At 37.7% G+C, this 11,048-nt stretch overlaps 1 long non-coding RNA gene across 3 annotated transcripts; it reads left to right on the top strand.

The window, feature by feature from the left end:
- The first annotated feature begins 6,211 nt into the window (after window positions 1-6,211).
- On the top strand, window positions 6,212-10,266 carry LOC131403199 (uncharacterized). 3 transcript variants are annotated; one of them, XR_009219286.1, is made up of 5 exons: window positions 6,212-6,645; window positions 7,200-7,410; window positions 7,554-7,649; window positions 8,235-8,741; window positions 10,007-10,266. It is a non-coding gene; the product is annotated as an uncharacterized LOC131403199 (long non-coding RNA). The 3 variants fall into 3 exon arrangements; XR_009219287.1 differs by having other exon boundaries at window positions 7,554-8,735; XR_009219285.1 differs by having other exon boundaries at window positions 7,554-8,741.
- The last annotated feature ends 782 nt before the right edge of the window (window positions 10,267-11,048 follow it).

The raw sequence follows: 11,048 nt of genomic DNA, 5'->3' as shown, positions 1-11,048 counted from the left end.
GGAGCCTAGATATGAAATCAGAAGGGTGAAAGAGAGTGACATCTGTTCCTGGCTATTTCTTGCAGGAGAACCTGGGGCTGGATGCTACCCCTGACCTCCTTTCAGCTTCTGGAATGCATTACCTCATCTCTTGTTTCTAGAATTGATAATTTTTCACTATCCTTACGCCTTCAGGCTTAGGGGTGTTAGTAGAGCCCTACACTTACCATCTCACTGGGTACCAACCACCTTTTGTGGTCTTCTTACATCCTGTCTGCAACTCCGAGAAGCCCCTTTATGAAAACTCTACTTGAATCATCCTAGTCTCAGTGTGTCCTTTGTTTCCTGCTGAGATTCCAACTGATATGTCAACTCATTGATAGCAGAAGGAAAAGACCTAATAGTGAACCATAAAACCCAACAACATCAGGACCGACCAAGTCTCTGACCACATCACCTTCTACCACTCCCTCACTGTCCCCAACTTGATCTACTCCAGTCACACTGGCCTCTGTCTTCCAGACCTTTGCATGAATATATTGCTTTAGTCACACAAATTCGTATGACTCACTGTCCCAACTTGTTATGCTATCTGTTCAAGTGCTCCTTAACTAAGAGTTTATCCCTTCCTATTCTATGCAAATAAGCAAGATCTCAATCCCTCTTAACTATCTTAAAATGCTTTCTACATTTTCTACATGACACTTATAATAACATGTTTTCTTGATTTCTCTATAGTCTGTCTTTCCCCAATTAGAACCTAAGCGCTCCAATAGCAAAAGTGGAATTTCATTCATTGCTACAGACACCAGTGTCTCCAAAAGTGCTAGACATATAGAATGTACTCAAGGAATATGCTGGTGGTTAAGAGTGTCTACTGTCTGGGCTCAAATTCAGGCTCTACCATTTTCTAGCCAAAGAGCTCAGGCAAGTAACATGCCAGTTTTCTCACATCTGAAGTGGGAATGATAGTACTGGACACTTCTTAAGTTTATATTTAGTACTCTGTAAGTTAATATTCATAAGGCATTTAGAAGAGTGGTCTATCAGAAAAAATGTTTGATCATTTATTAATGTAGTGAAATACTTCGCTATGAAAAAATAAGACCCCTTCATGAAAAGGAACAATTCACAAGAAAAGACCTAATCCTGTATGTACTTATTTACATTACACCCAAATATATAACGAAAAAATGACAGAATAACAAATAAGAATCTGTTTCTCTATAACTGTAGTAGAAGACTTCAGTACACCTCTATCACTAGATAAGTTTGAGAAAATAATCTGAATGTAATACTATATTCAAAAAGAAAATTAGCTTGAGTTTATGAGAAAGTAGTGTCCTAAGGATAGAGCAGTCAGCCGGGTCAAATGATGCTGCGTGCTGAAGTAAAAAAAAGAGTAAAGAATGACCACTGGATTGGGCCTCGTAGAAGCTGCTGATGTTCTTGACGAGAACAGATTGAGTGACATACGTGGACAGACCTGATTGAAGTGGGTTGAAAAGAATGGGAATTGAGGAAGAGGAATATTTGAATACTAACAACCGTTGCAAATGTTTGCCTTGAAGATTAGCAGAGAAATGGCAAAAGAGTTGTTGAGAGAGACTTTGGGTTTAGGAGAGACAGACTTTAAATGGAATGTACTGGAACATGTAGTAACTAAGTACTGGAGTCCTAGCACAGGACATAGGTCTAAGGAAGAGGTTAGGTGTAAATATATGTGAATTTAGACTTCATTTCATGGGAAACTGATATGAACTGGATAATGGATATCCATTTCCTGAACTGTGCATGAGACCAGTTCTTCAGACATTGGTCAGATAGACCTAAGGGTGAGGTTGGTGATATAGGCTGTAAATTACCATTGAGGCTTACCCAAGGCATGGTCAATGACCTCATCCTTGGGTATCACAGGAATCATGCTGGGCTATTTTTGCCGATTGCAATACCAGCCCTTTCTGATGTTGTGTTTTGATGGTTGCAACACCACTCAGTCAATTGCAAGAAACAGAATGTTTGCCTGGGAAAGAAAAAATCCAATCTCAGAATGGGGTAGTTCCCAGAGCCTTGCTGACCCCCATCCCTGATGAAATCTCTGGCACCTTCAGTGGAAGATGTTGCCCAAACGTATTTTTCACCTTTGTCTTTACCAGGGCACAGCGTGCCAGGTGCAGAGCCCCAGGGCAGGGAGGACCCCAGAGCTCCTTACTGAGAGCAGTGAGCAGTTAGGCCTGGACTGGGGGAGTGACAGAAAGAGGACACCGGAAGCAACTCTGACCCACAGTGACATTGAGGGAAGATCTGAGCCAGTATATATTGCTCTTGAAAATGCCCTAGTTCTGATTAATAACAAATCTTCTTTCCATGGTCTTGAATGGCAGAGCACTTTTAGACACGTGTACCATGCACAGGAGTAAAATTTCCCTGCAGAAGGCTACACTGCAGGTCTGTTTCCATCTCTGATCCCTCAGTCACCACTGACTAGAGGCCTTGCCTCAAACTGTTAAGTCAGCTGAGATGTTCTTTCTGCTGCTTCTGCCCCTCTTTGGGAAATTTCCACATTCCATGTGCCTGATGAGTTATTCGAGCGGCTTTGATTACATAAGGCCCAGTGTCTACAAGGAAGGGAACTTGGTGGTCAGTGGGTTTTCCCCCTTCTATACATTGACCCAGGATTCAGAAATGCAATGGAAATTTCTTTGTGACTTGTCCAAGCAAAGATGTCACATTTTGCGTGTAAGTTCCTGTGTGTGTGTGAATCCCTCTGACAGTTATGAAAGTTGAATATAAAAGCTGTGTTGAGATTCTCCCGTAAACTATGAATCATCAGCTCCTTTCTTTTCCTTCAATAATTATTTGTGGCTTCCTTTCTTTTTCCCTTCTGGAATATTTTCCTTCCAAACAGAAGACAGAAATAAGCATCTTTTATTTTCCCCTGCCTTGGAATAATCTCCATTAGTGATTATTTTCTGAAAGCCTAAAGGATGCCAATTGTAGGGAAAAAACACCAAGATCCTACTGCAGTGATCCACAAGCCACCCTGCTCCTGACCCATATTGTGGGAGGGGAGGGAATCTTTGGGCAAACCATACCTTGGCTAGAAGTTAGTACTAAGAGAAAGTCTCATCATAATGTATAGATTATTCAAAAACGAACTACTTATTGAGATGATATTTATTTTTCTTCAAAATGCATTTACTCAGTATCCTTTATGGTCTAAAATAATTTGGTGTATTCTCTGAAAAAGATGTGGTTTTTTTCCAGTTTTATTGAGATATTATTGATGCTCATCACTGTATAAATTTAAGGTGTACTGCATAATGGTTTGACTTATATATTTGGTAAAATGATTACCACAATAAATTTAGTTAGCATCTATCATCTCATATAAATATAATAAAACAGAAAAAGCGAAAAAAGAAAAGAATATTTTTTTCCTCTTGATGAGAACTCAGGATTTAGTATCTTAACATTCATATGTATCATACAGCGGTGTTAACTATAGTCGTGTTGTACATTTGATCCCTAGTACTGGATCAAAGATCAAGTGTTTAACATATATATACATATATATATAAAATGGAATTTTCTAGATCTTTTTATTAATTGCTAGCCTAATGATACTGTGGTCAGAGAATGCATTGTGTATAATTTCAATGTTCAAAGGCTTACTTGATGGCCCAGTGTCTGGTCAAATGTATGTATATTCTTTGGGGTTCATAATATACCAGCCTTATTTACATTTATATGTAAATATCTGTTAAGCTTAAGTCTTCCATAACTTTGCATATTTTTTTTGTCTTTAATTTGACCATTTCTAAGAGGATATGTTAAATCTCCAAATCTGGTTGTTCATATATGTACTTATGCACATGGGTCTATAAATAATAGCTTTTTTTCACTTTGGGGGGATATATATAATGACTGTTAGTACTCAATCTTCTCTTCCTTTCACCACATATGGTCACCACATATGTCACATATGACATATGGTCACCACCTTTGATATTTCACATGATTTTTGCTTTGAACTCGGATTTTATCAGATATTAACAAGGATACCCATGCTTTCTTTTGGTTCATATTTAAATGGAATATCATTTCTACCTATTTTAACCTCTTCTGTGTTTTGCTTCAAGTATTGGAAAGCATGTAGTTGGGTCCTGTGGTAGGTGGAATGTGCCCCCAAAGGTGACCAATTCCTAATCCTTCGAATCTGTGAATATGTTACCTCACATAGAAAGGAGACTTTGCAAGTGTGAAGAAGTCAAGGATCTTGAGATGAGGAGATAATCCTGAATTATCTGGATGTGTCCAATATAATCACAAGGGTCCTTACAAGTGAAAGAATAAGTCAAGAGTCAGAGTCAGAGAAGGAGTTATGACAATGGAAACAGAGATTGAAGTGATATGAGGATGTTACCTAGGAATGTGAGCAGCCTCTAGAAGCTAGAAAATGCAAGGAAATGGACTCTTCTCTAGAGCCTCCAGAAGGAATGCATTCCTGCTGACACCTGTATTTTAGCCAGTGAGACTCATTTTAGATTTCTCTCCTCCCAAAGTATAAGATAATAAATTTTGTGTTATTTTAGGCCTCTAAATCTGTGGTAGTTTCTCAGAGTAGCAATAGGAAATGAATACAAGTCTTATTTGTAATCCAATCTGAGTGTTTCTGTGTGACTCAGAATTACAGCATCCCAACATTTTGGTTTTTAAAGCTGTATTCACCAATGAAAATAATATTTTAATGTTAGAGCACCAAAAGCCTATGTTCTGCTGTGCAATCTTCTGGAATTGCATGTTGTACCTTGTCAATTAAATTGTTTGAAAATTAACGTTAGACTGAACTTAGATGTGTAAGAGAGGAATCAACCCAAAGATAAGCTGTAAAGCCCACTGCTTATGATGGTTTTCTAATCTGTAAAGAAATAGATGAAAAGCTGCAAGTTTACACTGCTCCTCGGACTCTGAATTGTTTTTACTCTTTTAGAAAAACATAGAGTCATAAATTGCTTCTTCCTCTTTATTTTCTCCCTAAGACTATCTCCTTATTTATTATGGTACAATTTCCCTGCTTCTGGTAGTATGTGTTTCCTAAGTCTGTGAGGCAGGCAGTTTTAGAAAGGTATATTGCAGAAGTTTTGATGATACCATTCTGTACTCGACTTGCCCTTCCTTCAAGTTTTTCTTATGCACTTCCCTGTCCTACCTAGTTTCTTTAATGGATTATAAACTTTTGCTTCATCTCACTATACCTGCACATGCCCATGACCAACCTCATGTTGGTGCCACTGTATGAAATAGTGTTTGACTTGTAAACAAATATGCAAATGGGTTCTTTCCCCTTAAGCATCCTTTGGGCCTCTTCTTTCCACTAATTCATTTTAGGATATTGATCTATCTCTTTTGAGTCCAGAGTTGTAGGGCTTGATCTTCCAAGGCTTTGGGAACATCTTGTGCGTGTGCTCCAGATTCCAAAGTCATGAAGAGACAGCCATTGCTCTGGAACGAACAAGTTGCTTAAGTCAAAATGCCACCCTTTACTCTTTTTTTTCCCCACATGAGTTATGCCTGAAGTGCATGACTTGATCTTTATTTTTAATACTATGGCTTGGTACAGGTTGAACTTCAAAAACTATCATTATGTCCTGGTCTTTGTTTTTGCCATCGAGGAGATCAACAGGAGCCCCCAGCTGCTCCCCACCCTGTCTCTGGGTTTCCATGTCTACAATTCCTTCCACAGTGATGTCAGCACCTTGGTGAGCACCCTGAGGTGGTTATCGGGATGGGGTCAGATGATCCCTAATTACACCTGCCAGGCACAGAACAAGAATGTGGCTGTCACTGCAGGAACCACACCAGCATTCTCTGCCCACATTGGGACACTGTTGGAGCTCTACAAAATACCACAGATATGAGCGTGGTGGAGGGATGGATCTGGAGGGACTGAAGTTTTCCTCCTTGGTGAAATTCTGTGGCCACTCATGTGGAAAAGAAGAAAGTGGTTTTGCATGTCTCCCTAAGGAAAAAACCTACCACAGATAGTTCTTGAAATGGTGGATTCATTATTTTGGTGTGTGAATCTGAGAGAGGGATGAAGTAGCCTGAGGCTAGCATCACTGTCTAAAGCAGACCACAGGAGCTTCTGGAAGTGTGGTTGCCCAAATTCTCTCAAAGGAGTGGAAACTAGATATTCTGAAATAATCATACCCTAGTTATTTATCAAATAGTTAATAAAATTTTATATGTAAACATGTACTTAAAACCACTTTACACTCTTCAAATGCTTTACAAATAGTCACAAATTTAATCCTAATATAAGACAATGAATAGGTAACGTTATTATGGGACTTTTTAGAGATATAGAAACTAAGATGGATAGAGGTTATTTAACCTTCTCAAGTGCGTTAAGCTAGTCACATTAGAGTCAGGATTTGAACCCAGGCAGTCTGGCTTCAACGCCAAGCTTCCCCTCAATCACTTCTACCATCAGATAATATTGCTTCATACTCACAGTGTTAGCACCAAGAATGTAAGTTTAGCTAACTGATCATATGAATTTTGTTGAAATTCTGTTTATTTTTCTTCCAGAGAACTCAATATGGAACACTTTTTCTCTTTTGATTCAGACAACCTATGGAGATTTTGATCCTGTACTGAAAGGTAAGGACTAGTTTTCCTCTCTCTATCAGATAGCTCACAAGGACACATCTCTAGTCTTCAGAATGGTCTCATTGTTGACACATTTTGGCTGGACCTGGGTAGGAATCTTAGTATCAGTTGATAAAAAAGGTGAGCAGTTCCTCTGGGAACTTAGAAGAGAGATGACTATGAACGGTGCCTGCCTGTGACTAAGATACCTGTGAGCAAGAGGACGTACACTTCAAAAGATTGGACATGCATAGCCAGAAGCACAGACTCATCAGCCAACGTGTTTATCATTTATGGTGACACAAGTAGATTAATAAATGTGAGCATTGCAGGAAACCATTATTTAACCACTCAGAAGGTGTGGATCACTACACCACAGTGGGATGCTTCTTTTATTCCATGTCACCACTTTTTCGATACCTACCATGGGAGTCTTTCCTTTGCGCACCAGAACTTTGACATATCTGGATTTAAACACTCTCTATGGACAGTTAGCCCCTCTAAATACCAAGAAGACTTTTTCTTTACCAAATGATGCCTTGAACATTTCAACTGCTCATTTGCAGGAACTGAATGTGGAAATTTTTGGAGTGTCCATTCAATGCCTCCCTGGAGTCTCTGCCAAAGGAAACATTAGACACGACTCTGTCTGGATCCAGCTACTACATCTATGATGCTGTGGATGTGGTGGCCTGAGCCCTCCATGAAATACTTTTTATAAAAGCAGAACAGGGGTCCATAATGAATGCAGGCCAGCTCATGTTTCTCCCTTAGCAGGTAAAATTCTCCCTTAAATAGGATTCTCATTATTGTTCTTTTAGGATCCGAGAGTTATTTTATTTGGGTATCGAATTGTGATTGTCACATTGTCACAGATCAGCAGTGACTTGTGCATAATGAATTACTGTTCTTTCTTACAGGTTGCAAGTAAACCTCTAATGATTGTAGGGTCTAATTAGCAACAGTGTCAACTCTTTTAACTAGAAATAATTGATTAAAAACTTTCACTGTGAGAGGTAAGTGTTCAAGAGAAAACAATGACAATTCATCCCAGGGAATTAAAAAATTCAGGGATTTCCAAAATCTAGTTCTGGCCCTATCCCTTGATATCTTAAATGCTTCTGGGGAAAGGACAATTTATTTGAACTTCCTGCATTTTTCTAGAAAGGCTACTGATAGCTAAATAAATATTTCCCCATTGAAATTTAAAATGACTTTTGGAAGCAAGGAGTTTGATCCCCTTTTTACAGATCAGAACCCCAATACTATGAAATATATTTTAATTCCCCAAGTCCTTATCAATTCTACTTAGATGAATTTGTACATGAACCTAGACTTATATAAATCCAAAACCTATGAATAATGTGTCATGAAACTCTTGCTTTCAGGTATGAGGAAGTGAATGTCATGTCAGATCTAAATACACACATTTGTTGTGAATATATATTTGTTCATGTATATATACAACCATATATATAGTTATGTATTATACAAATATCAGTTGTACATTTATATAGAAATTATATCAATTAATGCGTGAAGATTCTGTACTAGGAGCTTTCATCTCTTCTCTCTCATTTAATAAAATATTTTGTTCAAAGGTAGGAAGAAGCAGGCTGTCTTTCTTTGTCTCTTCTTGAGCTCGAGGAAACTCCCTAGCACCCCTAAAGCAAACCTCATTGCTCAAGGTGCAGCTCAGGTTTAGCCCCACAGCACTCCCTGGACGTGGAATCTTCAGGAATGGTTTAAACCTCACCATGTGCTCTCTGAGGGCAGACAAGAATGCCTGCTTCCTTAAGCGTGCAGAATAGTAAACACTCCCCAAATTGAACTTATTCAGAGGATGACTAATATAGAGGGAAAAAAATCTAATTGCTGGGCAACTCAGTATCCCCACCAGTTCGAATCTGGGTTTTCTGCCTTCAATTTCCATGCTCATTTCATTTCCCAATTATGTCTCCCTTTTAGCTCCACCCATTCCTAAGAAACACCCAATTTAAAAAAAGCACTGGAGCTCACGTGTCACTGGATGAGAAAAGAAACTCTGTGTCACAGCATGTAATTCTGAACTATATGATTTTCCTAAAGGTCTTGGACTTCAGGTGAAAGTAAGGGAGTTTGTTCCCCAGGAACCACGTGGTCAAGGTTTCATCATACATGAGGAGCTGATAGACTGGGCCATGCGATTCAAAAAGGTTGCAGACAAGTCAATCTTGGATTAATCATCTACATCACAAGATAGAGAGCATATATGAAAATAATGGTGAAATCATTTAACTCATAACAAAATTCTCATTTGTTGATATAATTTTTCTTACTGTCCAAGAGATATTGAAAGGACACTTGTAATTAAAGAGATATTCCGGAATTTTGAAATGCTTTATACATTACAGCAGGACAGTGAGGCTACCAATTTAATAGGATGAGCTGATAAAAAATTGATTGAATTCCCATTTAAGCTGAAAAAGTGTCAATCTCACGTGCTTGCAAATTTATTGCTCTGCATGCATTGTGCCCTGAAGATATAACAGATGCTGACGACCTAGACTTTTGATGATTTAAAGATACAATTCAAATTGTCTTTTGCCATACGCTTTTCTTCCAGAAAACAAATTTTATTCTCTTTAACGAAAATCAAAAGAATTGACATTGAGGGTTTTTTTTAATATTTCAATATTTTATTAATTTTCCTTATATTTCCATCTCTTCATCCCAACTTTATACATTCTTGTAGAAAAATTCACCATCAGAAAAAAAGATTCTTTTGGCTCCCAAGGAACTGCATTCTTCCTCTTCTTCAGATTTCCCTTTAGAACTCAGTCTTGTAAGCCATCCCTCAAGATGCTATATTATATCATTCAAGCCTGTCCCTGTGTCTTTGGTGTATAATCTACCTGACATTAAATACATTACTAAATAAATTCAATAATTACAATTTGTACTAATCAAACAATTCTCATATAAATGCATTGTATGAATTAAAATATTATTTTTTATTAAGGTAAAATCTGCTTATAGTTCAAAAAAGTAATCCTGGAATACCATATTCAGAATCACATTTGTTATTGCCAGATGCCCCATTCCATAAAACAAACAAGTGTCCTAGTCATTGAGATGGAAAATTTTTTAAATCAGTACGTATTTTCGTGTTGGGAACTCTTTTCTGCAGATTGACCTTGATTTTAATTTGCTTTCCCTGGGTGCATCAATCATGTCAAATCTTATAGGTGATCTCTAAGATAAGTTTTGAGATAATTTAAACAATATTATCAATTATTCAATATTATTAAATAAAAAAATATTATCCAATTATATAGTATTGTTCAGTATCATCAATAATTCTCTTCTTTCAAACTCCCCACTCTGGGTGTAGGACGTTCTGTCAGCCAGGATTCAGGAACATCCCTCAGGAAGAGAGAGCTACCTGCTGCTTTGTCTGTGTATTGTGCCCAGAGAGAGAAATATGTAATCAGACAGGTATGAACTGGCAAAATTACACAATCACTTTCTCTCACCTCTTCTTTGTCTCCAAATAAAATGTAAAGGATCTGAGAGTAACCAATAGCATCACATTTCTTCATTATTTTCTATTATTTCATTCACTCATTCAATACATTCATTTAGGAAATCAATACATCGTTTCCATGTTGGGAGTTACCTTGATCTGGCTTCCTTATACTCACATTGTTAGGTTCTGCTGAAGCAGCTCTTCTCAAGGGAATACAACCCTTAAACCACATGATGTGTTAGGCAAACACTTAGAGATTCCGTAGCACCGTATACTCATCTGGATCACAGAATAACACACATGGAATTATGATGGAAGTAAGCGTGGGTGTCTTTAGCACATGCCTCCTATTCATATCTTTACACCCAAGGTGGCGAGCACTATGCCTTACACATAGTAGGTGTGCAAAAACCAGAACTAAAGATTCAATAAATGAATGGACATATTATATTATTATTACTCTAGTAGAAGACATAAACAATGAACTGAGCATGCAAACTTGATAAGATAAAGGCTCTGCTTTCCAAGAAATCATAGTGAGGTACATGTGAAAAAGAATAGCAGGGCAATTTGAAAAGTGCCAAAATAAAGGTAGTTAGAGGTTAGCAGAGTCAACAAGAGTAGATAGTGTTACTTGGATAAATCAGATAATTCTTCATGGAAAGCTTATGTTTGAGTTGAGCTTTTAAAAATATGGGGGGATTTTTCAGTTAAAGATGAAGAGGGCCTCTTGGCAACAGATGTTTGAGCAACAAAAGTTATGCAAGATTAATAAGTTCTGGAGACCTACCATCCAACATGGGCCGATAGTTCACAATACTGTACTGTAGACTTAAAAATTTACTAGGAGGGTAGATTTATGTTAAGTATTCCTACCTCAAAAGAAAAAAAGTATTTTAAAAAAGGA

The sequence above is a fragment of the Diceros bicornis genome, unplaced genomic scaffold (genome assembly GCF_020826845.1).
Source record: "Diceros bicornis minor isolate mBicDic1 unplaced genomic scaffold, mDicBic1.mat.cur scaffold_55_ctg1, whole genome shotgun sequence".
Lineage (NCBI taxonomy): Eukaryota > Metazoa > Chordata > Mammalia > Perissodactyla > Rhinocerotidae > Diceros > Diceros bicornis.
This window is presented reverse-complemented; position numbering and strand designations above follow the sequence as displayed.